General features: G+C 44.0%; 1 protein-coding gene across 6 annotated transcripts in view; it reads left to right on the top strand.

Annotated features, from left to right (window-relative positions):
• OCA2 (OCA2 melanosomal transmembrane protein) overlaps positions 1 to 26732 on the top strand; it is a 278029-nt gene that overhangs the window by 231272 nt on the left and 20025 nt on the right. For all 6 annotated transcript variants that reach the window (XM_074363384.1, XM_074363383.1, XM_074363382.1 and 3 more), the window contains 2 exons: positions 49 to 177; positions 24236 to 24318. The gene's annotated coding sequence lies outside the window, so the exon portion shown is untranslated. The remainder of the gene's footprint in view (positions 1 to 48; positions 178 to 24235; positions 24319 to 26732) is intronic.

Genomic DNA, 26732 nt, shown 5'->3' with positions numbered 1-26732 from the left:
CCTCAGTGAGTGATGAGTAACTCGTTGTCTTTGTGGTCCTTCGTGCAGCCCTCCCCGACATGGACTCATGTAAAGCGTCTTGCTGTTGGGAAGTCTTCCTCCCCCCTATGAAGAAGGCCGGGCTCGCTTGCTGAAGAGATGGGGATCCGCCTAGAGCCAGCGCCAAGCAACAGACACGTGAGTCAGCCCCAGCTGCGCCGCCCGCTGGCTGCAGGTGCAGAAGTGACCTTAGTTGAGATGCAGACTGCCCCGATGCGCCTCCACCAAAGGGGTTAATATGGGCCATAAGCAGATAAAGTGGTTATCTAACCCATTTTTATTAAATGAATATAAACATGGAGAATAGAGGAGGAAGAAAAGTGAGACAATATGTGAGGAATAAAGATAGAAGAGAGGAAGGGTCAAAGGTGATCATGGCCATTTCTGCTCTTCAGGGACTTCGAGAGTCGTGGACAGGCATGTGCGCAGACCCGTGGTAGATGGGCACTTGGCCTCGTACTGTCCTTGTGGGTTTGTGTAAATGACTGCCGCTGTCATTCGCGTTGATTCCAGGAGTTGTTCTGTTGTCACTGATGAATTCAGAAACAGTTATCTGGACTCCTCCCCCAGCCACAGCATCCTCACAGCAACTGCCCAGAATCCTCCCCTCCTTCCTGCACTTCTCACTCACAGTCAACCGCTTTTCCCGCTCCCTTCCTGCCACCTTCTTTCTTCCTTCCAGGAGTTTCTAAAGTCAGTCACCTTTGTTCCTTCTATTCCAGCATTCTCCGGTTACGCTGCACCAGTCCCATACAAGACCCTCCCTCTCTGCCCCCTCTCTCTCCCCCATCTCTCTCTTAGATGCAGAGTCTTCACCTTGGAGTGTAGAGTGACTTGCCCAAGGCCACAGACCCAGTAAGAGGTGGAGTTGCCACCCAGCTCCTAGGAGAGCACAGCCTCTGGGTGGGATGCCCCATTGCAGATTCCAGGCAGCCGGGTCAGAAGAGAGAGCTCAGCCCTCCTTCCACATTAATGGGGGAGCTGGACAGATTCTTTCCATTACCTTCATGATCTGTAAAATCTGAAACCATTTCCTGTTTTTGGCTTGAATCTCAGACCATCGGTGCTATCTGAGAGAGAGTATAGAGAACATTGGGGGACACCCTCCTCCCTGCCCCCTTCTCCCTGGTAATGAAGTGCTTGATTCAGTAGGTGGCACTGTGGTGCATGCGCTGAGCTTGAGGGATGAGGAAAATGCCCTCTCTCCTCCATTCTAGTGTTTTCCTTCACTAATAAGTTAGGAGACCTTGGGTGAATCTTTGAACCCCTGGGTGCTTTCAGCTTCCTTTTGTGTAAAACAGAGATAAGCATATCTGCCTTTCTGGCTCTGCAGGATTCTGTTAAGGATCAAATTGTGTAACACACACGATGATGCTCTGGAGTACCCAGAAGCTCTTCATTTTGTATTTCTAGGTATATTTATATTCATTAGGTTTAAAAACTAAAATGAATAAATTCCTCTAAGGGCACAGAAGAAGGACTCTTTGTGTCTTAGCTGACTGTGTTTATCCTTAAGGATAACCATTTATTTGTTTCAAGGAAAAGACCTGGCTCTCAGGAAAGATGTTCATGCCTTTTCAGGACATGAAATGTGCTTTGGATGTGCTTTGTTTAAATTTCACCCCAGGGAACCCAGCTCAGTAAACACTTTCTATGTGTAGGCCGGCAGCACCCGTAATCAAGGCAGTGAGACTTAACCTAACCTTCAGAATGAAAGTATACATAGAACCCTGATTAAATAAGTGTTATTTCCCTGCTGAGAATCTTGGTTGGGGCTCAGTTCTTACTGTAACGTGTTATGCAAATACTATAGAGAGCATGGGTGAGTCTCCTCTATAGCAAACCACGTCTTTGATTATAGCAACACAGGGCTGGGAATCAAAGATTTGGGTTCTAGTCACTGTTCTGCCAGGGACTCACAGTGCAACCTTGAGAGAGTCACTCAATCTTCCAGAGCCTCAAAGTCTTCATCTTGTATGAGGGACATGAAGGGCTTGCCCCCTTTGGCTGCCCCTCCCCCACCACGGAGTCTAGATTTTGGAAAACATCTACTAATCTGCATTTATTCCCTGATAATTAATTCATTTCCCCAAGTCTAAAAATCAAAGACATTTGTAACTGGTAGCCAGAGATTCTGACCAGACTTACATAATCAGAGTTAACACACTGAGCTGAGATCATTTCAGCTGGAAGCAGAGGAGTGTGACGTTTAGTTTGTCATGAAGCTTCATGATGGGTGGGGGTGGATGTGTTGGGCTTTTTGCAATACTGACAATAACTCACCAAGTCCTGTCACTGCCTGTGCCCAACCCCGAAGTTCTGTATAAATGGTGGGAATCACCCAAGTGCCCACTCACTCCAGGTTTTCATCCAGCTCTAGGAATCTCAGATGCGTTTATCCTGGGGATTTAGGAAAGCACACCACCTCCAGTGTCCCTGGCCTCAGGACTCTTCCATTCTAGTGAAAGGGGAGACAGACAAAAAACACCCCAAAATAATAGGTGACCCATAAGGTATCTTAGAAGGTGATAAGTGCTTCAGAAAGAAACACAGCAGAGGAAGGGGGTGAGGAGTGGTGGGGCAAGGCTGCAGGTGATGGTCAGGGTAACATCTGAACAAAGGCTCGAAGGAGGTGAGAAAGCAAGGCACACATGACTAGAAGGGAAACAGCATTTCAAGCTGAGACAACAGTAGATGCAAAGGCCCTGGGGTGGAACATGCCTATCATGCTCAGAGACCAGCAAGAATGCCAGAGAGGCGGGAGCAGAGTGAACCTGGCAGGTAGTCAGAGATAAGCTCAGCAAGGTGAGGAGAGCCGCTCTTGTAGGACTATGGGCCAGTGTGAGAGCTTGGCTGTTACTCTGAGTCATGCAGGAGCCATGGAAGTGTAATAGGGAAGAACATCTGATTCCATGTTGGGTCTTTTTCTTTTACTTTAACCTTTCAAAAATACTGTACGATATGCATACAAATTTGAGAAATAGAAAGCTGAACAAGATGAATTGGTTTTCTTTACTTCTGAGAGTATGTAATATGCGGACGCTAATGCTTCCAATAGGGTGAGTTTAACGTGCAGAGTTTGCTAAACATCTGGGGCATGGAGCCCTATTCATCCCCTAGAGTAACACCTCTCCTTGAGAAACCTCGATCCAGACCGCAGGAACAGTCTTAGGACTACAACGCCATAATTATCATTAAAAGCAGGAATATTTTCTATCCAAAATGGATTGTTTGCTGTTCTTGCCTGGAGACAGATGAATAGATGAGATAGTATTACTACTTTTAGACACCAGTTTAATGGTTCTTTCCATTTAGATTAAATTCAATCAATGAGTTTCTGAGCTACAACTATGTTGCAGACCCAACTGTCTGGTTTAGATACCATTTGCATCTTCAGGAAGTTCTCAGAATTCCAAGCAGGAGACAAAACACGTGGGAACCCTTATTTGCCATAAGTTTTGATAAACGCATTTCCCAATGTATCTACAAAGATGATAGGAGAGGAAAGTTTGGGGAAAGAAAATAGCAGAGAAGATGGAAATAGGGCAGATCTTAGAGCCAGCAAACGTGGGTTTGCGTTTTACTTTGCCATTGCAGATGTGCGACATCTGGGGAGGTTGTATAGCTACTCCAAGCTCATAATGTGGATTAAATATCACTGCAACTCAGGGTTGCTTGGGAGGGTTAAAGGTCAAAAATGCATGCCCAAGCTGGCTTGTTGTAGGTGCTTAGTCAGTGGTGGCTTAACCAATTCTGTTGATGGCAATAACAAATGAACACAGCTATGCCAGTGACGCTCCTGCCTGGAGAATATAATAAGGTTGGTTTCAGAAAACTTATTGAGAGGTATTGATATTTAATTTGTTCCCAAAATAATGGCTATGAAGATAAATAAGATCAATTCAGAGGACAAGGGAAGGAAATCGCACTGGGGCTTTCGGCATGAGTTAATGCCCAGCTAGGTTGTGAAGACTCTTACGCAGAAAGATAAGAAGGTGAAATAGCTGATGCACACTTTGGGGGTCCCACTGATGGTTTTGAAAGTTGTGGCATAGTCAAGTTCTATAAAGATGCACCGGGACGACCCTCTCTTGCTGAGGTGTAGACTGAGCTCTCCACACCTGCTGACCACTCAAGAGCTGGTGATGAGTCTCGCTGCCTTGTGTACGGCCCACTGAGCTTTAAATTTGTCTAGAGCCCACATTTGGTGATTCTGGGCCCAGATCCACTCCAGCTGCCTCCCTATACTTTAGAAAAAGTGTTTTCACATTGTGCTGTCCAGAATTTCAAAGTTCATTGGAGACCATTAATTCAAGAGTTCCACATCAATTCTCATCTCTTGCCATTTAAAAATATTTATTCTGATCAACTTGCAATAAACACACATACACACACACAAGCACGCACATACACATGATTCAGATGTTTTCTGTGCCGAGTGATAATAGTCAAGGTCCCGCCAGCAATGTCAAGGTGGGCTGCTAGATGAACACGTTCTTAAGCAGGTCTCAGATTAAAGCTTCTCCCACAGGCTTTGGGAAGTATCTTAAATTCTTATTGCTAGATCAGTGATTAGTACAGCGACAGCTCAACGCCGTTTCTTGTTTTGTATTTTATTTCTTTAAATTTTATTTTACTTCAGTACAGAGCTTCATATATTTGTTCAAGTGAAATTGTTTGAGCAAGTATGCTGCTATTTATCCACTTGGATTAGGATTTCCCTGATAATTCACAGCCGACACAAAATGTAGAAATTGAATCCTGATGTGCATATGACCACACCTGTCATCCATAATCCTGATTTAAAATTTTTGTGTTTTTCAAAACGTTCACATTGGGTTGAATTTATGACGTGAAAAATAAAAATTTAAGTCCATAAATAGGTATAATCTGTTTTACGTGTTAGGATTCCACATTAAATTTTAGTTGGAAAGAAAGGAAATTTTCTGATTTAAAAGGAAAGTAGAGAAAACCATTGCCCTAGACCATACTTCTTTTCTGATACCTGTGACTAAAAGTTTCCCACTGTGGAAAAAGCAGGGAGGGAGAGGTGATGATGGCCGAGTCTGTGCATAACAGCGCAGACTCCACACGTGAAGGAGGAGGAAGTCAAAGGGTCAGTTACTTCGCTGTCGAATCCCTGAATGCGTGACGATTTGTTCTCTGTGTACTGAAGGAGAGAATTTGATTTCTCCTATTGTTGCTGCCCTAAACCTTATGACTCTGTATTTTACCAGTGACACTAATCAAGAGAAGAGGAAGATGTGCCTAGTTGTTTATTTAACACACACCCACACACTCACACACATGCACCCACACAACTTCAGATCAAAAGCAGCCTAAATGTGCTTTTATGCGATAGGACCACGGATGCACTGAGAGGACCACACGGGCAGGCACAGTTGTCTTGGTTCATGCACGATGCACATCAGAAGTAAATAATACTGCAGCAAGCTGTTTCCTCCTGAAAAGTGACATTCACAGGTCTCAGTAGGTGAGGGTTTCTTCCTGGCTTCATGCAGCTTGGATGAATGAAGGCTGGCTTTCCAGGGTCCAGCCAATGGTATTTATGACAAAGCTAAGATAACGATGCTTGAGAGATTTTTCAAGCACTATCACCATTTTAGAGCCAAGTTGAAAAAATATCCAAGTTATTCTTCCCATTATACAGATGAAGAAGAGAAGTTGTGCAGACCTCAGTGATGACTGCTTGTCTGCAGTGGCACAGGAGTGGAAAGACGGATAGAAAATCAATTTTCAGGTCTGCACCCATTAGTGATTGCTTTTGAATGAGTTATTAACCCCACTGAGCTTTAATTTCTTTATCTGAAACATGGGGTTGAAATACCTGGTGACTGATGATCACCTAGAAAGACAGCAAGTGCAATGACAATGATTGAACTCTCTACAGAGAGTCAAGGGCACAGGTGGAATTAGAAAAACATGCACTTCCTTCCCGATATCCTCCCCTTTCTCATATTTCCAGGCTGAAAAAGATCACGAGTGCGCAGTGTTGTCTGTGAGGATTAAAGGATATAAATTCCTCTGTAAGCTGGCAAGTGGTAGATACTTAATAAATGGTGGTCAATGATGTTCTACTGGTGGAAATATATGAACAAAGCAACCCCAACGCTATTTCTTACTATCTGGTACAGGCCTGTGAGGGATACCATGTAATGTGACATCTCATTCCTTCACCAGATAGGAAGCTCCTTGCTGGATGCTAGGTGTGAAGTTCTGGGGTAGAACAGGGTTCAGTGTTAAACCTCCTTCTCAAGACTGGGCGGGAATGTCCAAAGCTTGTGACAAAGTTGGTTCTGAGCCAGACTTTGAGGGAGAGGAGAGAGTAGGGTGAACAGCAGGAAAGGAGAAGACACTTTGGGGAAATGATGGATCCCTGGAGATAAAGAGATGACTTTGTGACGGGGCATAGGAAGATTCTGAAGTGGCCACAGAGAAGGGAAGTGCCCAGGAGAAGAGGACAAGGGGGGATGTCCCAGCACATGTGGAGAGCCCTTAGAACCCAGCTGGGGATTTAGGCTTCATTTTATAGGAAGCAGGGGACCCCAAGATGATTCCTGAGCAGAGAATTGTCATGATGGAAAAGAGTCTGGTAGACAGTAGAGAGAAAGCATTCTGGATGGCTTGGAGAATAGAGACTAAAACCAGAGAGGCTAGCGAGTGAGTAGTTGCATTTCAGGAACATGGTGATGGGGACATGGACCAGAGCACCTGCAGCTACTGTAAGGAGGAACAAGAGACGTAGATGCTGTGGGAAGGAAAGTGAGAGTTTCAAACACTGTGCAGTGGAAGGGATGTCTCGTGTAATGAGGTCATGTCTTTTGTTGGTCCAGGAACATGGCACAGAGGAAAGGAAGCTGGAAATGCCATCAGAATTGCAATCAATTGATTTATGCAAATGTTTAATTTCCCCTTTGTCTTCCCAAAAGGGAAGACTTATAATTTGCACAAAGGTGTTATTAATATCTAGAGCTTGGGAAAACAAAAGCAATGTTTAAACTTCAGGCCTTTAAGTCTTCCAGTTTGCACTGCTCTCTGCCTTACTAAATTCACCGCACTGGGGACTGATGATCACAAGCCCCTCTCTCCACTCACTTTTCCTCTTGATAAAACATTAAATCGGTGCATTTCCCACCCCACCACTACCCCTCCCTTTTCCTGTCTATAAAGAGTTTTTTCTGGTAACTGAAATTCTGTTTAAATATGATAGAGTTCTCAAGGGAGCAATGGCTGCAGTTATGGTATTTCAGATCGTTAGATTTTGAGGCTTTTAAGTGGTTAAATAGGTGCCTGTTAGAGTTTATAATTCAAAATGCTTTCATCGTGTGGGCATGGGGCAGAGGCAGACCTAGGGCAGGTTCACTGAGGGGTGAGGAGGGCTTAGTCTGGGCTCTCGCTGGAGGCTGCACTGGCGGCTCCAGTTAAATCTTAAATGCGCATCTAGGAACTTGCGAATGGCAAGTGTGTTTGCTGCTTACTCATCCGAGCCATATTTTGTATTTTTGGCCCCCTTTGCTGGTGCTGTTGGAATGGTTAGTGTGTGAGTACGCGTGTGGGAAGACGGGCTATGTATGGGAATTACAGGGGCATGGGGACTACATTTGGACAAGAATATTCCAGGTCAGTGTTTCTCAAACTTCTTTTTTCACCATCAACCCCCATCTCCCATCCCTTGAGGCCTCTTCAACATTTTTTTCCTAATTTCCCCCTATTACTAAATTTCAGTATCAAAGACATGCAGTATATTAGTTTATGTACTTAGTGTATATCTGTACTTTAGCCATAAAAAGGGTAATCATTTCTGCTTTCCCAACCAGTTTTCTCCCCCTAGGAGAGAGATCTTCCCTGTAGAGAGTGTATGTTTCATTGGAGTAGAAACTGTTACGTGTCTCCCTCACGTGCTGTATTGATGGTAACTACAAAGAGATGAATAAACTCAAAGGAGGGGCAGTGGGTTGAATAGTGTCCCCAGAAGGATATGCCTCCGTTCTCATCCCAGAACCATTGACTGTTACCGTATTACCAAAGGTTGTCTTTTTTACCAAACACCAATTCTTAACCAAAGTACATTTGCTAGTAAAATTAAACTAAGACTCCAGGGATAAGATCATCCTGGGTGGTCAGTGTTGGCCCTAAATCCAACTGTCCTAATAACAGACACAGGGAGGAAAGACACAGACACAAGGGAGAAAGGCCCTGGAAAGATGGAGGCAGAGACTGGAGGGACGCTGCTGCAAGCCGAGGGGTGCTTGGGGCCTCTAGAAGGGATGTGTCAGGCTACTGGGAAACCTCCCCTCCGGGTTTTAGAAGGAGCCCCATCCTGCTGACACCTGGATTTCAGGCTTCTGGTCTCCAGGACTAAGAGGGAGGACATTTCTGTTGTTTTAAGCTACTCAATTGGTGGTAATTTGTTACAGTGGTCCCAGGACCGCTGTAACAAATTATATAGGGGAGCATGGTCAACTGTCCATCAGAGAGTATGAGGAAATCTCTAGAGGACATGGCTTTGAGCTGGATCTAGACGAGTAGGAGTTTGGCAGGTAACGAAGAGGAAGAGGATTTAGCAGAAAGAACAGGACATGGAAATAGATGAAAGGCAATGAGGACGTGGAGGTACTCACTTCCCGCTTCAGTTCTCCCTGACCTACACAGACATTTGAAAGACCTGCAGAGTTTAGTGCTGGACCCTTTTTAGTGTCTGTTTATTGTATCCACTGAAGTGAGGTCATCCTTTTCACAGAATCTTTCTACATGTTGGTGACTCCCAAATGTTTATCTTCAGACCTGCCCTGCCCCCGCAGTGGAGACTCATACCCAACTGCCACCTGACGTCTGAATGATCTTGGTTACTGACCTCTAATATAGACCCACTAGTACTCTGAAATCTGGGTAGACAGCAGCTTATACATGTGTCCCCGCCCTGAGCGCGCAGCCCCGCCCACATGCCACGAGAGCCAATCCGCGCGCACTGCCCAACCCCGCCCCTGCGCCCTCCTCTGCCGCGCCCCTCCCTCCGCCCACCCAATGGTCACTTCATCAGGTGCGCAGGCGGCAGTTGGTCGAGCGGGTGGTGGCTCTGCGGGTCTCCCCGGGGGCGCCGGTCCTGCTCCCACCCGCCAGCGGCGGCAGCCTGGTCCCTCCGCAAGGCGCGGCGTGGGCCGAGCGGCGGCCGCGGAGCTACGTGTCCGGCATGGTGGCGGCGGGCGCGGGCCCCGAGGCGGTCCGCGGGCAGGTGCTCGACATGGGCCGCGCTCCAGCAACCTGCTCCCACGGCGTGCTGTGGTGAGTGTCCGCCCCCGCCTGGCCTCGGCGGACGCAGCTGCGCCGTCGGGCCCGGCCCCGAGACCCCAATCCCGAGCCCGGCCCCGACCCCAGCTGGGCTGCCCCGCCGTCCGTGCGCCGCGGGTGTTGGGGGGAGGGGTAGGGGCCGGGCCGCTTGGCGCTGCTCGCGGCGCTTCCCTGGCTGCCCTGGCGGCACTCGCTGGGCGCTGGGAGGGGGGTGGGGTGGAGGCTGGGAGCCCGGCACCCAGGGACCCCCCCCCCCAGAACGGGAACAAGGCTCCCCAGCCCCGTGTGCTGGCCTCGCGGCCTAACCCTTGACGTCCCACTGTGAAGCCGCGAAGTCCTTCAGATGCTTTGCAGCGGCAGCCGCAGTCTGGAAAGCGGTTGGCAGGGGCGTGTGTGCGCAGCCCTGAAATCATTGTCTTGTCTGCCCCCGTCGCCTGCGTTCTCCGCGAACGGCTTTGGTTCAGCACCTTCCCTGGAGCCAGTGGAAATTGCCCATCACGTCCGGGCCCTTAGAAGAAATTAATGCTTAAACGTGTACTGAGAAAAGTCCTTAGTTTCATGACATGTCAGTTGAGAAGTTTTTTGTTCTTGGTTTTTTTTAATCTGTTAACAATTTTTCCTAGCCTGAAGTTAATTTAGATCTGATAACTTTCTATCACGGCTGTCAACTTACGTGACATGTTTCTCTTAGATGAAATGTCAAGTCTTCTTAGTGTAATTTTTTTCCCCTTTCTTAAGTAAGATCTAAGTACAAATAATGGATTGGAATCCTGGGTCCAGATGATAGCTTTTAATCTTCAGGTTGATGATATTTAATATAAGCTTAATCTATGTTATGCTTTATTAGTATTTAGTAAATGTTGGTTAACAGTGCTGGGTTTATAAAGGATTTCTTGATTATTAATGATATTTAAATAACTGATATATTTACTTATTTAATTTTTCTAATTGAGATGTAGTTACAATGTGTCAATTTCTGGTATACATCATAGTTTGTCATACATATATGTACATACACGTATATTTGGCTTCATATTCTTTTTCGCTAAAGGTTACTATAAGATACTGAGTATAGTTCCCTGTGCTATAGAGAAGAAATTTGTTTTTTGTCTATTTTTATTTTATTTTATCTTCTTGATTTCTTGATTGAAATGTTAATAATATTTGAGTCACTGATATTTTTTAAAGCTTGATGTTTCCAGAAGGACTTAAAGATTTTGAGGAAGAAAATTTTTTTTTCATTTTCTGGATCTGTTCAGTAGGAATTTTGCCTTTTCTGTACAAAGTTCTTTCCTAATCATTATGTAGAGGATATAAAGAGTGGAGTCTGAACTGAGCCCTTCCGAGTGGGTGTGGTTTTGATAGGAAGACAATAAGTGCAAGTGACAATCTAAGCTGTGGAATCCAGTCCTGGAAAAGGACGTAGGTGGCAAATTGTGGAGGACTCTGTAGGCAGAACGGAGTTTGCTTTTATATCTGTGCGATGGAGAAGCATCAGAGTTTTTGAGAAGAAGCAGGCACATGATCAGTTTTGAGATTTTTGGAGAACCTACATGAACACTGGTGGAAACGACAGGAGAAAACTGAGGTGGAGAATCAGGCTATGTGACCTTCTGGAGGTGAAGTGATGTAGTGGCATGGAAGATGGAGACATTAGAGTCAACGGGCTCTTGTCAGAGGAGTAGTGGACTTTTCATCATGGCAGGTATGGGATGAATCAAAGGATGATGAGGTCTTACAGGGTAAGATGCTAAAGAGGAATTTGGATTTGGGAGAGATTCTAAGACAGGACCTGGTGATGTGGTATGGGGAAGGCTGTTAATTCCAAGGCTTCTAGCTTAGGGGCATGGTGGTTCCTTTCTGTAACATTCCTTGTTAGAGGAGGAATGCTGTAGGCAGAGGAGGTTTTTTAAGGAGAAATAGTGAGTTCTGGTTTGGACTCGTTAAGTTTAGGATGCTGTTGGCCCTTTAGGCTATATCCAGAAGGTATCCTGAAAATAGGAGGGACGTAGAATCTGGAGATGAAAATTTGTGTAAGTGGTAGTCTGGTGTGGATGAACACAGATTCTTATTTGAGATCATAGGTTAGGTGAAATTGCATGCATATATTATGCGTGTTTATGTCTTTAGCAGAGAATCTGTAGCGTTCAGTACATTTTCAAAGTGTTCATTATCCCAGAGAGATTAAGAAGCAGTGAGACAGAACAAAAGAGCGAAGAAGGAACCTTGGCAAGCAAGTAGTTTTAAGAGGTGGGAAAAGGAAGAGGAAGCTGAGGACTGGTGAGATGTGTAAGACTTGGGGAAAAGGGAAAAATGGTATGAAAGAGAGAAGTTCAAGTTGTATGTTTCATCATCTAATTAAGTATCTATGTTGGATAAATTCAGCTTGAAACATGTTCTGAATGTGACTGAGAGGTTGTGAGGTCATCTCCATAGAGATCGTAATTGAAGCCTTGAGAAGGGACAAGATGAGAAAAAACGTGTGAGCTGAGCTGAAGGAATGCCTGACTTTAGGTGTCCAGAGCGGGCAAGCTACAGAGGAGGAGGAGGAGGTGTGGTCAGAGACCAGAGACCTGGGAGTCAACACTGTCAGCGGAGCTGGGGGACACAGTGGTCACTAGGGATCGGTAGTGAGGACTGTAGAGAGCACGGTTCAGCGGGAGGACAAACTGTTGGGTTTGTTGACGTTCAGCTCTCCTAAAAACATAGTTTTAACCAAAATTCCATTGTGCTGACATTCCTGATGATACAGTGTCTCGTCCTGTTAAGGTGTCTGTGACTCTGGCAGGCCAGTCAGAACTGCCATTTAGTCAGCACTTTCTGTTACTTTTGTTTTATTTTAAGCAGATATTAATCAGTCCTCTTACCCACACTGCAGGGGTGATTCTTTTCAGTAAGTGGAAATTTGAGACCCAGCGAGGTTACTTAATTTGCCCACAGATACCCAACTAGGAAGTGGTAGAGCATCTCTGGTTCCTAAGTGATACTCAACCAAAGATCAGAGTTTAGAAAATACATGCTTTCAATAGTAGAAAATATCTATTGTCTGCTTTCTGTGTGATTTGCTTTTTTAGCTTTTTACAAAAACCTTTCATGCAAGGTCTTTCACTTAGAATTCACTGAGCACCAGTTCCCTGCGAGGACTCAAGGGGCGCCTGCCCTTCAGTAGCTCCTGCTGCAGACAGCGGGATGCAGTTGGGCGGGACCACGGAAGGCCCGTGGGGAGGGCTGTGAGGGCAGAAGGCCGAGGTGGCGTGGGGCTGCCTGTGTCTGGTTTCACAAACCTTGATGCTGGGTGTGGATGTACGACCGGGAGTTTGCCTTGAGACGTGCTCTCCAGGTAGAGCAGAATGCACATGCCAAGGCACAGAGGTCTGAGCGCGGCACATCCTGTCAGGGAAACCAGGAGTTGTCCGGGAAGGGAGGGTGTGGGTGGGCGCCTTGGGGAGAGGGCTGGAGGGGAGGCAGCTGGGATGGGAAGGGCTGAGTTCTGAAGGTCTTTGTTTTCTAAGGAGCTGGGACTTGAGTTGGTAGGTGAAAGCCACTGAAGGATGCCCTTTTCCTGCTGGCTCCTCATCAAATTTTGTGTTTCCCTTGTTGTCTCTCTTTGACTTCCTACTCTCTGTGCTTGTTCTCTCTTCTTTCTGGTTACGTAGGGGTACTCAGTGGGTGTGATTTTCCCCCCGTCTCCAGGGGCATTTTGACATGTATGTGGATTTTGGTTTGCTTTTTGTTGTTACGTTGATTGGAGGTGTTATTGGCCTTCGGTGTGCACGTGGTAGAGGTGGACGTGCCCAATGATCCACATGCAGTGCGCACGCGGCAGTCAGTCCCTGCACCGGAGGAGCGTCCTGTTAAGATGCCAGTGGTGTTCCCCTCCAGCCCATCCCCAAGAACCGATGGGCCCTGGGCAGGTCCTGCCTCCCTCTGAGATTCATCTCCTTCACGACCTTTCCCTTGTTACTCTCTGCTCTAGCCCTCCCCCAATCCCACCCCGGAACTTTGCTGGGTTTTGGTACCACCTGTTTGAAAGGGAGGACCAGCAGTAGTATAAATCCTCTACAGACGCTCCGGACCAGATTCCTAGTTATGCTGGTTTAACTGTTAATGTAACTTTTAATAAAAAAAATGTCTCTTGTATGGTTTTTGGAGCTCAAAGATGTGAGGAGACCATCTCACATGAGCAATGGAACATCCAGAGTTTCTGAACAGTTTTGAGTGCAAGTAAAATGCAGACAGAATTCATTTTGGTGTCAGTAACATCCCTAATAGTGCGCTCCTGTTGGTGGCTGTAATTGGCTATAATATGTATGCCATTCTGCTGAATTTAATTTGTATGTTCTCAGTTCTCAAGCATAAGTAAAAAGGTGTTTTTGAAAGGCATCCAAGTTGAGTTTTCCGGGAACTCTGTATAGTTTATTCCTCACCTCGCGGTAAGGTACCTGCTAAGTAGAAAACAACCAAATTCCCCGACAGACATCTCCAGCTACCCGACCCCACGTCCAGCCTGCTCTGCCCGCCCCCCTGCCTGACCCTGAGATGCTCTTTCTTCCTCTTTGCTTTTGTTTCCTCTTTCACTTCTTAGGGCTCCCATACATTGGAAAGCCAACAGCATAGATGTTCTCCAAGTTCTCTCTCAGGTGCACAGTCTTAGGGCAGGCTCTGGGCTCTGAAGCCGGCCGTGGCTGGGGGGAGCTGGGGGTGGGGTGTAGGGGTGAGATCTGCGTGGACTTCACCGTGACCAGCTGACTAGCGTTAGTTGCAAGCTTGCCTTAGGTGCTATGGTTTCAAACTCATTTTCATATTCACCTTTGAGGTTTTTTTTTTTTTTTCTTTTTTTTTTTTAGGTTACAGATAAGGAAACTGGGTCTCAGGTAACTTGTCTAGGGTTCAGAGCCAGTAAATGTACAGCAGAACTGAGATTTGTTTAGACCTCAAAACGAGTAATGTCTTTTTCCCTGAACTACTATAGACTTTCCTGTGTTAGAGCGAGTTACCTGGAAACGTGCTTCCTGCAGCCTGGGTTCCTGAGTTTGTTGGCACCAAGGTATAAAAAGATGATTGTCATGACCAGCTTGGGCCTGTTGTGGAGATGCAAGAGGGAGGAACCAGAAACTTGGAAGGGGTGAGGGAGGTAGGGTCAAAGCAGCTTCACTTTTCTCAGAAGGGTGTTTACCTGTGTTTATCCTTCTCACTCCTCTGTCCTCCATCAGTTTCTTGATTTTCATTCATTTAGTAACGTTATTGATTGTGTTCCTGGCTTGTGTGCTAAGCAATAGGATTGAAGTAGTTTTTACACTTTGGTGTTTACAGCCTAACAGGAAAGTAATCCCATTTACTGAATATGGTGAGGTGCAGAGTGCTCCCTTTTCTACCCATAAAAAGTGGAGCAAAGTTTTTGTGGAGTAGTCCGGGAGGATTTCCTGGAGGAAGGGCTCTTTAAGCTGGGACCTGGAGAATGACGTGGAGCTAGCTGAGGGAAAGGTGGGGAAGGGTGCTAAAGCGTTTGAGGCACGGCTTGTAGAAAATGGGCTGTAGAAATTGGGGAGTTTGTGATTCAGATCCAGGGCTGTTTCTGATGATGTTGCAGGGACAAGAAGAGCAGTTAGTTTCAGGTATGGACGTAACCAGGAACTAAAAACTAGACCAAGGCAGCTACTCCCCTCCCTCTTTACATTTACAAAATCTTGTTGCAGCCTGCATCTCTGCACAGCTGTTTTGTTGTTGTTGGTTTTTGTTTTTTTCTGTGTTCACTTTTACCACATCCCCATGCACTTGGCAGAAGAGAGCTGACCCTAGCTGCCCAGAGGTGTGTGTCTTCAGAGCACTCTGACTCCTGAGGGAGAGGATCTGATCCAGCTTGGGCCAGTGTCCACCACTGGTCGTTTCAGCAGGAGAGGGGCTTTGGGTGGCTTTCAGGGCTCTTCTGCCTTCCTGTCTCTGGCGGTGTGGAGGTGTCAGTCAAGCTGGGCGGCTTTCTTTACAATCTCTGTAATACTGGATACATGTATAACATGAGTCCTGCAGCCTAACAGTAAACACCCAGGAACCCACTACCGACTGACTGACTTCAGAACAGGTTATCTGGGCCCATGTTCTGATCCGTGGCTGGGCATCTGTACAATAGAGCAGGTGAGAGTCTGGGCTCTGGACACCTGTCTGTGACCTGAGCTTGTTTTTCTGTCCTGTGGAGAGGGGGTAGCGATACCCACCTCAGGGCTGGGAGGATTGGGTGAAACACACAGGTGAGCGCTGAGCCCTAGGCCTCGGGTTAGTGCTCTGGTCATCACTCCCTGGGAGTGAGCGGCCCTGGCGGGGCCGGGGTCCATCACCTCAGTCTCTTGGACATCGTCCTGGAGTGCAAAGCAGAGTCCGCGGAAATGAGACTGTCAGGCTTGGGTCCCACAGCGGTGTGGGCTAGGGCAGCCCCCTCTCCCGGTGAGATTTGTCAGTTAAAGCATCTTCTCTGCCAGGCCCTGGTCCCGTTCCCGGCCTCCCTGAGGGATGCTGCAGGTCCTGTTGGAGACAGACTGATAAGGAAATGGGTTACTGTGTCACTCTGTAGAGTGACACACTAATATAAGATCACTCAGGATAGAGCCGCTGACTCCACCTGGGCTTCCCAGTTACTAATTAATTCAGCAAGTGGTGTGTGTCTGCACTGGCACACAGACTAGCCATTCAGCTACTTCAGTGAACAAAGCACCAGGTCCCCAGGCAGCTCGTGGTCGGTGGATGGCTGGCTTGGAGAGAGGATTAAAAAGGCTTGTTCAGGCCTTGGCTTTAGGTTCCTTCTAAAGAGTTTCTTTTCATTTCTCTTTTTTATTGCACTTAACACAGACACAGGTCTAAGATACTCTTTTTTTTTTTCTTGAGTTTATTGATAAATCATTTGATTTTAAGTGACCCTCCCCATGTTTGTGCATCTGGAAAACTGAAAAAGGTGGCTTATGCACAAACCTGTTTTTAAAGTGGGTTATTCTTTTTATCGTAATTAAATGAAGATAAACCACCTCTGAGCAGTTCCTGCAGTTAGCAGATACTTTTCTTTTGTCTTACATATGCCCCCTAAAATAATTTTAGAGACTTTGAAGCCGTAACATGATTATCCCCCCTATTTAAGAATTATATAATGTGTTGTAAGACATAAAACTATGGTTGAGAAATGAAAAATGGGTGGCACATCCTAACCCAGAAGGTGAAGTTTCTTTTTTGCCCAGAGTCTTCTACACACATTCAAACTTTGTCGCTGTAGTTTGCATTTTGTGCTGGCACTGATGGGTTTGTGGTTTCCAAGCCCAGGCACTCCCAGAGCCTCCTGCCCGGGTGCTGGGGGGGGTGCTGGTGGTGGTGTCCAGTGGAGACTCTGAGAGTTCCCTTTGAGGCAGCCTGGAGGCGCCGGGCACAGGGGAAGAGTGTGAGACTGCCACTGCTGCTGACTGTCCGGGTCCCACATCTGCAGTTTGGACTTTATTACTTCAGGTTAACGAGCTCCCTTCAGTTGCTCATCCCTGTCTTTATACCATCCTGGTTTTCTTTTAAATTGACCAAACAGCAAGCAGAAGGAGGCTGTCCCTTGTTCTCTGCTTTTCATTTTAAAACAGCTATATCAACATAGTATAAAACTCATAAAATTCAAATGTTCAGTTCACTGCATATTTACAGTTGTGCAGTCATCACCAAAGCCATTTTAGAACATTTTCATCATTCCAAAAAGCTTTTTATCTGGTGTTTTCCTCACCTATAATATTTTGAGATTCATCCATGTTATTGCCAGGACAAGTAGTTCTGTAGCTTTTTGTCATCAAACAGTAATTAACTGGATGGCTTCAGTAGAGTATGGACATTTGGAATGTGTCCAGTTTTTGTCTGTTGTGAATAATTGTGCAATGAACATTCATCTCTAAGTTCTTATGTGGACATACATTTTCACTTCTTTTGGGTACACAGGGTTAGAGTTGCTGTGAGCAAGTGATGTGTGTGTGTGTTTTGGGGGGAGGGGATGGTAAATGATTTTATTTTAAAGCATAATAAGACTGCAGGTTAACTTATCAAACAAACACGAATACCCTGTGCACTGGCCAGTGTGCGGGCACTGGAGCTGGGTGGAGACCAGACCTGGTCCCAGCACTTGCAGGAATTTACTCTCAGAGGGGGAGGCGGACTATCCTGCACACATGATGCTTCAGCCACTGCTAGGTGCTGTGAAGAAAACCAGGACGTATTAAAAGAGTAGAGAGTGGAAAGAGGAGGCCATAATTTTTTTTTCTATAATAAAGATGTTTTAAATGCTGTGTATTTAACAAATTTTTTCAGCAATCTTAAATGTATAGAAATAGTGTAAAGAGAGTATAAAGAAGGTTTCTCTCTGTGTCATGAGAGTGAGTTCCTGGTACAGTGCTCCGTCTCCCCAGCACACCCCACGCGGCACCCCTGTGGGACCGTAACACAGCCGTGCGCGTCGGGCAGGGCGCGCCAGCCGGGACTGCTTCCTGCCCTTCCGCCCCTGCTTGGCGGGCACATGGTGCACGTAGCCCCTGTCTCCTTGGTCCCCTTCAGGCCAGAGCAGTTCCTCACACTTCCTTTGGCTTTAGTGCCTTGATACTTTGTCAGATTGATATGTTTTTAATTTTTAAAGAAACCACCAAACCATTTTCCAGAGTACCATTTTACCCTCTGTCAGCAGATATCAGGTGTTTCAGTTCTTCATCTCCTTCCCAACACCTCATTTTGATTCTGTCCCGTCTGGAGAGGGTGTGAGTGGTACTACATGTGGTCTCGCTCCGCCTCTCCCTCATGACTATGACAGTAGTGTCTCTTTATGTGCTTACTGACCAGTTGTGTATCTGGTTTGGTGACATGTCCTCTCATGTCTTTCACCCGTTTAAAAATCCTCATCTCTAATTTGACTACAGAGATGCAACCAATGAAGGAACTATTAATAACTGGCAAATCGATTCATGTTTAAAAGCCCAAAATTAAACCCTTGAGAAAAATGACTATTTTCTATGCTGTACAGATAAAGTTGGGACTTCCTAATACTGCTGTAGCAGAGGACTAGTTTACCTCGACGGATTGGATAATTTACACGTATTTGACTGAAGAGATTTTAAGCCAGTGGCTGGAATGAATGCTCCTGCTGCCATGTTGTCATTGGGAACAAATGTATAATGAGAGAATGTGGCGTTTCAGAGAGAGGGAAATTCTTAAATAGAACTGATGAAAAGTAATCCTGGAAGAAAACAAAGTTTAGTGCAGTCTTATTTATAGAACAAGTAGTGTTAACTGAACAGCTAAAGAAAATAAACAAAAATACATTTCTCCAGTTAATACCTAAATTGCCACCAATCACAGGTCAGGCTTGCAAAATAGAGAATAAAACCTGCAGGATTCACCTGGGTCACAAGGATTTATCCTGAGTCAGTGACTGAGGTCAGGGGACTGCTATTATTGATTGTTTCAGTAGATATGGGAGAGTGCTGAGTTTGGGGCTTGTTCGAAATTTCCTTCCCTTTTCAGTCTGTCAGTGCTGAAGCCATCCTGAAGCTTGTATGTCCCTATTGCATCATCTTTCTCTCTGTTCCGTGGTCGAAGAAGATGCTTTTTTTCTTTTTAAAGGATCAATATACTGCTTTCCCGGGTGTTAATTGTTACAGGAGGACCATATAGGCCTATAAAAATACCCGATGTTATGTTTCAGACCAGTGGCACACCGTTTGAAAGTAGTGCTAGGTAACGTTTTCCAGCTGTTTCCAGGAATGTCCACCTCTTATTGAGCCATTCCACCTGTTTTGTATTTTGCTAATGTTTTCAAGCATCCTTTCAGGACAGCTCTGATCCCGTAATATTCAAATGATGATAAAGGTGATATTCCTTAGGGGTGTTATCAATTCTTTTTTTAGTCCAAAGTGAGCTGGAAGAAAAAGACGTCCGTGAGTCTCTGTCCGCTCTGATGTACCTGCTAGAAAGAGCCATTTATTTCCTGCTACTAGGAAAGTCTAATAAGACAAATTAATCAGGAGAGTGCAGCCAGGCGGGCGGAGCAGGAGCCATGGCGGCTGCGAGAACCTAGTGAGCATGAGGCAGCCACGGCAGGGCGTGGCTCCCAGGGCGGGCCGGGCCTCAGGGGCCTCTCACAGTGACATGGAAGAGGAGGGCAAGAAGGGCAAGAAGAGGGAGGGCTAACATCTGACTGTATTTTTCAACAAGATCGGAAGTGAACAGAAGGGAATGCACAGTAACTGTTGGCAGAAGGGGAGGAACCAGAATTCCCCCAAGGAATACCTCCTCAGACTTTCCAACGGGCCGGGAATTGAGTCACCACTTAAATGAGTATTCCTAAAAGGTGAAAAGAGTAGAGACAAGAAAGCCCATGAGAAGATGACAGAGAAGTGCCCTCTGCACACTGTGGTGCTGTCCCTGCCTGAGCGCGTGGAGCCCAGCAGACTGCTGAGCGACTGTACTGAGAAGGAGGTGAGGTACTTAGGGCAGTTAATGTCCGTAGCAGGATAGCTGAATCCCTCCGGTAGGACCGAAATCCTGCGTTTCATAGACAGTGCAGAGAGAGCCCACCAGCTCCAGACCGAGGAGCATGATGCTGTGATCAGCCTGTCTGCGTGCAACGTCAAGCTGGCCTGAAGGGATGGGGAGGACACCATCTTCAGGGTCCCCATCCATGACATCACTGCCGTGTCCTGTGTGCAGGATGACACCTCACACCTGGTGATCCTGAAGACAGCCTGGGCCCCGGCATCTCCCCCAGCCAGAGTGTGTGTGCAGAAAGTTCCAGAGGCCTCGCCACAGACTCCCTGTCGGAGAGCGGAGTGGGGCCCATGGAGGCGTGCTGCCTGGTGTCCTGGCCGCAGAGAGCAAGGTCGCTGCAGAAGAGTCTTCCAGACTGTGTACCCAGAGTCCACCATCGACTCCCTGGACAGAGCCGTATTTGATGGGGCCTCGACCCCCACCCACCACCTGTCTCTTCACAGTGATGACTCTCCCACAAAGGTGGACATGAAGGAGCCCTATGACACAGAAGCCAGCACCTTCTCCTTCCCTGGGTGTGTGCACATGGAGGACGTCTCGCCCTTGTCCTTCTGCATACAGATGGCACCGCATGCCAGGACAGTCAGCTGGAGCGAGCTGAGCTGCTGCAGGACTACACGCTCACGCTGCACACCAAGCTGCCATCGCAGAGACCCAGCAGTTTGCCTCCCTGCTGCACGAGCATCGCGCCAGGGCCTCGGTGCACGAGTTCTCCGTCAACCTGCGGCAGCTCCACGGGGACGGCCACCAGTTCCTGCTGCTCAGTCTGCGGCCCTTCATCCCTGAGGAGGACAGCCAGCACTTCGAGAACTTCCTGGAGACCACTGGGTGTATCAGTTCCTAGCTTATCTTCTCAGGATTTCTGCTGCCATTCATAGAATTGGTAAGTTCTTTTTTTCTAGGGAAAAAAAGGCAGCAAATGTTAGGCTCCTGGATTATAGCTAAAAATGTCCTTCTTTATTAGTTCTCTGATGCTTTACAACAGACTAAAAGTTTTTGCATCATTTTTATAGTAGTTCTGTGTGTTTATTGTTTAAAATTACCTGCTTCACCATTCCTAGAAGTTGAATTCATGACTTCCGTGTTCACTTTTGAAAATAGTATCTTTGGATGAATAACTGCATTAAAATTTTGTTACAAACCCAAGTCTTCAGTCTTTTCCTTTTTTCATGGTCTGTGGTTTGGAGTGAAGGCCTGGAAATTATTTGATCAGTTCCCCAAGTTGAGTGAAATGCACAGCCAGTGTTTAAAACCCCTAGCATAACCATTCTTTTGCCAAATTATCTTCAGTGTCACCTTGGTCATACAAATTTCCACACGATTGTAATTTTGTTCCTTATCTTTTATCCTCTTCTGTTATCCCACCCCTCTCTCTGCTACATTATTACCTCTCTCTTCCCTATTGTAGGATAAATACTTAAGTTTCTCTGTAGTTGTCACTGTCATTGCTGGAGAGGAGAGTCATTTAAATAAAATATAAACTTATTTTATTAAATGTTGAAGGGAAGTAGCTCTGTGACTAGGCGGCCAGAATCCATTCCACTTTCTTCTGCTTTTTTCTGGTCTACTCATGAATTCCTTCCTCTGCCCAAGGAAATAGAGAAATTCCCATGAAAGTGTCCCTGACACAACAGAAGAAAAACTGGAAAATTCACATATACGTCGACAGTAACAACACAACCAACCAATGGACCAAAAAAAAAAAAAAAAAAATCAAGAGAAATTAGAAAATACCTTAAAACAAATGAAAACAAAAAACATAAACATGCTGTACCCAAACTTACGTGATGCAATGAAGTATATACTCAGAGAAATGTATAGTTTTAAATGCCCATGTTAAAAATAAATATCTCAAATCAATTAATCAAGAAGAATAAACTAAACACAAAATGAGTAGAAGGAAGGAAATAGTCAAGATTATAGTGGAGATAGAGAATAGAAAAACAAGAGAGAAAATAAATGGACCAAAATCATTTAAAAGGGCAACAAAATTGACAAAACCTTAGCTAGAGTGATCAGAAAAAAAAAAAAGCCTCAAATCACTAAAATCAGAAATGAAAGTAAGGAAATTACTACAGACCTTAGTTCCAAAGATAGCACAGAATTGTACTCTTAAAAATAGTTAAAATGATGAATTTTATGTTATGTAATTTTACCTCAGTAGAAAAGCCTGTATTGGATTCATGAACTGTCTGGTTCCATTGATCTGTATGTCTTTCCGTTCATCAGTACCATATTATCTTGAGTGTTGTAACTGTCACTTTATAGTAAGTCTTAAAATAAGATTTTCTTCTTTTCAAAAACATTTTTGCTATTCTAATTATTATCACTTTCTGTATAGAGTTTAAAATTAATGTGTCAATATACACAATAGGTAATACTGGGGTTTTTATTGAAATTGCATTAAATATATAGATTTTTTTGTTTTAAAGAATTGATATTTTAACTCTATGGAGTCTTTCAATCCATGAGCATGATCTATCTTTCCATTTACTTAGACTTTCAGACATCCTTTGTTTTCTTTCGTTAGCTTTTTTTAGTTTTAAGTATACAGCGCCTGAATGTATTTCTTAGATTTGTATCAAAGTATTTCCTTTTTTAAAAAAAGAAGCTATTTAAATGGTATTTTAAAAAAGAGTTGGCTTCTTATTTTTCATTAATATTCTATACATTACAATTTAATTTTTGTACGTTGACCTTTTATTGTGCAACTTTGCTAAATTCACTTACTAATTCCAACTTTTTATAGATTCTGGAGATTTCTGCTTTCATGATCATGTCATCCTTTCCAATTTCTATGCTTTTTCCCCCTTGCTTTATTGTACTGACTAGTCAATGTAGGATGTTGAATAGGAGTGGTAAAAGTTTTATATCCTTGCTTTGTTCTTGATTCTGGGATAAAACGTTAAATCTTTTACTATTATGTATGAAGTTAGCTGTAGATTTTTTCTGTAGATGCCCTTCATCAGATTAAGGAAGTCCCCTTGTATTCCTAATTGGCTAGAGTTTTTAATGATGGATATATTTTGAAAGTTTCAGGTTTCTTTTCTGCATCGGCTGATATAATCATATGGTTTTGATTTTTTCTTAGTCCGGGGATCAGCATACTGTGACCCACAGACCGAATCCTGCCCACTGGCTGTTTGTGTAGAGGCAGCAAGCTAAAACACATCTTTTACATTTTTTAACGGATTGTAAAAAGAAGAATAATATTCTGTAAAAAGTGTATGTCACCCACAAAGCTTAAAATATTTGCTGTTTGGTCCTTTACTGAAAAAAATTGCTGCATCATCCTTTAGTCAGTTAATATAATGGGTTATATCAGTGATGTCTCTTTAACTAGGTTTGCATCACGAGAAACCGCCCCACCACCACTTGTTTGTGATGTAGTATTCCTTTTATAAATTTCTGGATTTAATTTGCTATAATTTTACTAGAAAACTGTATGTCTATTTTCATAAGATACTGATTTGTAATTTTCTTACAAGGTCTTTTAAGGCTAATACTAGCCTCAAAAACGAGTAGGGGATTGTCCCTTTTTTCTATTTTTTATTTAAAAATGTTTTCTTAAGAGGCTGTGTTTATTTTATGTTTATTTTATGTTCATAGCAAAATTGAGCAGAAAATACAGAAGTTACCCCTTGCTCCCAGACATGCACAACCTCCCCCACTACCAACGCTTGTACCAGAGAGTACATTTGTATGTTATTGGATAATCAATCTAAATTGATACATCATTGATACACTACACCAAAAGTCCATTAGGGTTCACTCTGTGGGTTTTGACAAATGTATAGTGACATGTATCACTATTACACTACCATATGGAATAGTTAACACGGCCCTAAAAGTCCTCTGTGCTCCACAGAGTTATTTCCTCCTCCCTCTTTCTGAACTCCTGGAAATCACTGATCTTTTTACTGTCTGCGTAACTGTACCTGATCTAGAATTTCATATATTGGAATCATACAGTATGCAGCCATTGTCTTATTTCATTTAGTAATGGGCGTTTAAGTTTCTTCCATGTCTTTCCATGGCTTGAGAGCTCATTTCCTTTTAGTGCAGAATAATGTTACATTGCCTGGATGTACGATGGTTTACTTATTAATTCACCAAATGAAGGACAAGTTGGTTGCTTCCAAGTTTTTGAAATTGTGAATAAAGCTGTTACAAACTTCCATGTGCAGGTTTTTGTATCCATGTGCAGGTACACAAGCTTTTAATTCCTTTGGGTAAATACTGAGGGGTACAATTGCTGGATCGTGTGGTAGGAGTATGTTTAGTTTTGTAAGAAACTGTCCAGCTGTCTCCCAAAGTGACTGTTCCATGTTTGCATTCCCACCAGGAAAAGATGAGAGTTCTTGTTGCTCCACATCCTTGTCAGCATTTGGTGTTCTCAGTGTTACAGATGTCTGGCCATTTTGATAGGTACGTAGTGGTATCTTACCGTTTTAATTTACAACTTTCTAACGGTATATAATATTGAGCATTTCTTCATATGTTAATTTCACATGTTTATCCTCTTCAGTGAGGTATCTGTTCAGGTCTTTTGCCCATTTTTAAATCAGGTTTTTATTTAATTTTAAGTGTTCTTTGTATATTGTGAATAACAGTCCTTTATTGAATAAATCTTTTGCAAATATTTTCTCTCAGTTTGTGCCTTGTTTTCTCATTCTCTTGCCAGTGTCTTTCACAGAGAAGAACTTTGTTGTTGTTGTTATGAGTGCACCTTATCAATTCTTTCTTTCATGGACCGTGCCTTTGGTGTTATATCTCAAAAGTCATCACCATACCGAGCACCATCTAGAATTTTTTCTATGTTACCTCCTAGGAATTTTATAATTTTGCATTTTACATTAAGGTCTATCATCCATTTTAAGTTACTTCTTTTTGAAAGGCATAAGGTCTGTCTCTAGACTCTTAGGTTTTTTAATATGTGGATGTCTGGTTGTTCCACTGCCATTTGTTGAAGAGATTATCTTTTCTCCATTGTCGTACCTTTGTGATTCATCAAGATCAGTTCACTGTAGCTATTCTTTATCAAGTTGAGGGAGTTCCCCTCTATTCCTAACTTGCTGAGAGTTTTTTTTATCAAGAATGAATGTTGAACTTTGTCAAAGATTTTTTTCTGTATGCATTGATATAATCGTGGGTTTTTTTCTTCTTTAGCTGCTGATGTAATGGATTGCATTAATGGATATCCAAATGTTAACCAACCTTGCATAACTGGGATTAATCTCACATAGTCTTGGTGTATAATTCTTTTCATATATTGTTGGTTTTGATTTGCTAGTATTTTGTTGATGATTGTTGCATTTGTGTTCATGAGAGATAGTGGTCTGTAGTTTTCTTGTAAAGACTATCTGGTTTTGGTAATGCTGGCCTCATAGAATGAATTAGGAGGTTTCCCTTATTTCAGTATCTTCTGTGTTTTCATAGAAATTTTTGAATGATTTGTTGCAATTTTGTGAAAAGTGCCATTGGTATTTTGATAGGTGTTGCATTGAGTCTGCAGATTTCCTTTGATTGTACGGTCATTTCAACAATATTAATTCTTCCAATATATGAACACAGTATACTTTCCCACACAAAAGACCTAAATAGCCAAACAGTCTTGATAAAGAAGAACAAAGCTGGAGGTATCATGCTCCCTGACTTCAAACTATGCTACAAAGCTACACTCATCAAAACAGTATGGTAAAGGCTAACCTTTTCAACAAACGGTGCTGGGTCAGTTGAATATCTATATGAAAGAAATAATGTGACTTGATCCTTAACTTAATACCATACGTGAAAACTGACTCCATATGGATTGCATACCTAAATGTGAAGAAAAAACAACTTGACTTCTAGGCTAAAACATGAGAATCACTTCATGATACACACCTGATAGTTGAAATCTAAAAGATGGAAACAGCAAGTGTTGGCATGAATGTGGAGCAATAGCAAATCTCACACACTCTTGATGGGAGGGAGCATAAATTGGTCCAACCACTTTGGAACGTTGTTTGGCGGAGTGTACTTAAACCAAACCCGTGCATACCCTGTGACCCAGCAATCCTACTCCTGGGTCTATACCTATCACCAATAAGCACATATGTTTATTGAAAGACATGTACTAGGATATTCATAGCATTAATTATAATAGTCCCAAGCTGGAAACTGTAAATATCTGTCAACAGTGGTGTGGGTAAACAAATTGAGACACACTAAACTACTATGCAGCAATGAGAATCAGATACCTATAACTGCATGTGATATGGATGAATCTGACAAAGACAACATGAAGGAAAATAAAACTACAGTTGATCCTTGAACAACACAGGGGTTAACCTGTGTGTAACTTACAGTCGGCCCTCTGTATCCATGGTTACTCTGCTTGTGTAGATTGAACCAGCCACAGACTATGTAGTCCTGTACTATTTACTGTTGAAATATATCCACATATAAGTGGACCCACAGTCCAAGCCAGTGCGTTCTAGAGTCAGCTGTGTGTAGTATACCACATAACACACGATCTGATTCCATGCATGCAAAGTACAAAACAAAGCAACACTAATCTGTGCTCTCAGATGTCAGGACAGTGGCTACCCTGAGAGGTTCAGGCTAGAGGGAAGTTGAGAGGGCTTTGGGGGTCCCAGTATGTTCTCTTTCTTGATAAGAATGCTGACTTCATAAGTCTGACCGGATTGTGATATTTTGGGGGGCTTTTAGACATGCAATATTGCATTTTTCTGTATGTACAGTATTTTTCAGTAGAATGTTTAAAAATGTTTCCACAGCACAGATGTGTCATAATTTATTCAAACTTCTCTGTATTTATTGGTCATTCAATTGGTTTC

The sequence above is a fragment of the Camelus bactrianus genome, chromosome 5 (assembly GCF_048773025.1).
Source record: "Camelus bactrianus isolate YW-2024 breed Bactrian camel chromosome 5, ASM4877302v1, whole genome shotgun sequence".
Taxonomy (NCBI): domain Eukaryota; kingdom Metazoa; phylum Chordata; class Mammalia; order Artiodactyla; family Camelidae; genus Camelus; species Camelus bactrianus.
Note: the sequence above shows the minus strand (reverse complement) of the source record. Positions and strands in the feature narration are given on the sequence as shown.